Source organism: Nicotiana attenuata, unplaced genomic scaffold (assembly GCF_001879085.1).
Source record: "Nicotiana attenuata strain UT unplaced genomic scaffold, NIATTr2, whole genome shotgun sequence".
Taxonomy (NCBI): Eukaryota; Viridiplantae; Streptophyta; class Magnoliopsida; order Solanales; family Solanaceae; genus Nicotiana; species Nicotiana attenuata.
This window is the reverse complement of record NW_017673021.1, coordinates 131,837-134,871: the sequence shown is the minus strand read 5'-3', so window position 1 is coordinate 134,871 and position 3,035 is coordinate 131,837. Positions and strand designations below refer to the sequence as shown.

At 34.9% G+C, this 3,035-nt stretch overlaps 1 non-coding gene across 1 annotated transcript; it reads right to left on the bottom strand.

The window, feature by feature from the left end:
• Nucleotides 1–1,126: 1,126 nt before the first annotated feature.
• TRNAD-GUC lies at nucleotides 1,127–1,198 on the bottom strand. The gene has a single exon. It is a non-coding gene; the product is annotated as a tRNA-Asp (tRNA).
• Nucleotides 1,199–3,035: the final 1,837 nt, after the last annotated feature.

Here is a 3,035-nt window from a genome sequence, read left to right as displayed (position 1 = left end):
AAGACAAAAAATAATAATAAAAAACAAAATGGGTCTCCTCTTTCTTCTTTACCCCACCCCTCCCCCATGTCGTATTCTCTTTCTGTAATTACCATCTTCCATTCTTTCCCTACCCCTCCTCCATGTCGTATTCTCTTTCTGCAATTACCATCTTCCATTCTTTCCCTACCCCTCCTCCATTTATTTTCTCTCTCCCCTTATGCCTTTCCCGTTTTTTCCCCTATTTGTTTTCACAAACTTTCAATCAAAATTTTAGAAAAAATATTAAGAACCCTTTTCTAAGAGCAACCACCATTAATGTTTCTCAGATCATTTAGATCTGTGGTCATTACAGTGTTGAATTTATTTTGGGTAACAATCGTTTCAGGACTAATGAATTTACAGGTGGTGGACTTGATATATAATGGTGAATTTTTATTTGATGGAGAGAAGCTGAAGAACTAATTTTTTTGGTAGTTTACCGTTGAGATATGGTGGTTTTGGAGGGTGAAGAGTGGTTGATGAAGGTCTTTGTGATTGGGTAGGTGTACAATGTATAAATATGAGGATATTGAGGAATTTAAGTAGTGGTGCATTGGCATATATCAATGGAGGAAAGGAGTTCAAGGTGGTTCATATGATAAATTTGAAGTAGCGGGTGGCGGTGTTGGACCAAAATCTCTGAAACCAAGAGACGGGTGATTTTTAATTGTCCATGACAATGGTGTCGCTAGTAAAGGAAGAAACTCCTATTGTTTCTGCAAAAAGAAGAGTGCAAAAAGAAAACAAAAATTAAAATTGTTGAAATTAAAGTGAAAAAAACAATGATTTATCATTAAAAATCTGATGCGGATGATGATGTGTCATCCACTTCGTGCGTTTGAAATACACGCGAGGCTAGAAGGGTTTAAAATAGTGAGTTTTAACAACTATAAGTGTTTGGATGAAACTCCATAAAGTATCGGGACCGGGATGACAAAACGGGATAAGTAGAAGTGTTTATTAGGCTATTCTGCCTTAAAGATTTGAATATTCATACACCACTAAATACTAGATTAATTTGTTGCAAAAGGAAAACACAAAGAAAACTCACATCACCAATTACAGGGATTTGTCGTAAAAGGAAAAACAGGGGGAAAAAAGTTATCGCCGTTGCCGGGGATCGAACCCGGGTCACCCGCGTGACAGGCGGGAATACTTACCACTATACTACAACGACCTTGATGTTTAGTTGCTTAGCCTTTAAGATTTTATTCTACGATCACAAACTTACAACGTCAACTCTCATAATGGAATGATACAAAATTGTGACATGAACTATATCTAATTATTGAGAAGACTAACAACTATGTTGTTTTGAAGATAGAGAAAGCTGGTGGAATATTTCTATTTTGACTGGCAGCACTTACACGTACAGAAAATACAATAAAATGGCAATTTTGCCCTTGGTCGACCATTCTTGACTTTTCTATAAAATAGAAAAATGTTGATTGACGTAGAATATTATGAAGTAAGATGGTGATCACCCATTTTCTTAAAGTTATTCAAACTAAATATAATTGACCTCTCATACAAATATCATAAACAGGGACGATGACTTGTTTTAGCAAATTTCAAAAAAGCAGGTCCCTTGAAGTATGTTGATTCGGAGTTACAAACCGATTCATAATACAATTAGGATTTCTTGAATGATTTATTTCGTGGGATTCAAGTAGCATATCAGTTGGAAAATTTATAATGAACAAGGATTCATTAATGGTTCCACATGCATAAAAAAATGTATTGTGAAGTCCTATTGCGGTTGTTTTCCTTAGCTGAAGTTTTCTAAGTTTTGGAGCAAAAATTGCAGAAGTTTTCAGCCAACTTCACTTCCATATACAGTATCATGTTGCTGTTATGGAGCCCAATGGTATTAAACATGAATATAGTGAATTATTCAGGAAAAATAATATTCGTAGCAAGAAGGTGCTTTTAAGGATTCAATTTGCACAACTGAAGAATTTGGTCCTGAAGATGGTGGTGTTAAGTTCTTTAGTTATTGAGTCCTAATTCATTGATCTTAAATTGTAACCTATTTTACTTTTAAAAAGTGTATTTGTAGGTTATCAAATTCTGAGGAATGTGTTTGGCTTTCTAGGCTAGAGTTTATGGTCTTGGAAGTTTAGCTACAATCAAGTTGATTGTGGGCCTTTGGTTATAGAGTTATTAACCTTAAATTGATTGATTGATTGACCTACTCCAAATACTTATTATTAATACCATGCATGTTAACCCCAAATGAAGAAACGGATAAGAATAATTAATTCCTTGTTATCGGAGGTTTTCCTTGGATATAATCGGTCATGGCAGTTTAGTTAGTTGATACATTAAAATTTAGAGTTAATATCCTAAAACGCGCTTAAATTATACAACCTTTGTCAGTTACCTACCTAAACTATCACCTGTCCCCAAAAACCCCCTGAACTAGGGCTGCTTATCGGGTGGATTGGACGGTTATTTACTCTTAACGGTTTGGCTTATCGGTTATCGGCTTTTAAATGTATTAATCCACTAGCCACCCGATAAGATATCGGGCGGATTGGTATCGGTTTAGCTCTTATCGGACGGTTATCGAGCGGTTTATCGACCTAATTCAATCAAAATAAAATAAAATTTAGCCTCTGTATGTTTAAATAGGTGGTCGACGTACTAAGAGGGACGACGCAGAAGAGACACCGTGATGGGTAAATCATCTGTCTAGAATCTTATTTATGTTTATGCACATTGGCCTTAGTCCATGTGAAAGATTTTCAATTGGCTGTTGTCAAAACAAATGTTCGTCATGCTTTGAATTCTAGGATGCCTTAAAACCCAGGCAAAGTTGATGAAGCAGTGGTGTAACTGGTGTTGTTATCTTGTTTCAGACAGCAAATTTTGTCTTTTGTCACAATTAGATGACTCCTTTTATTTGATTTTCTTTTATTCTAATTAACTTTGATAGAGTACTGGAGGAAGAAGGGTTTTTGATTATTTAATATATACATGGATAAAAATAAATTATATATATATATATATAT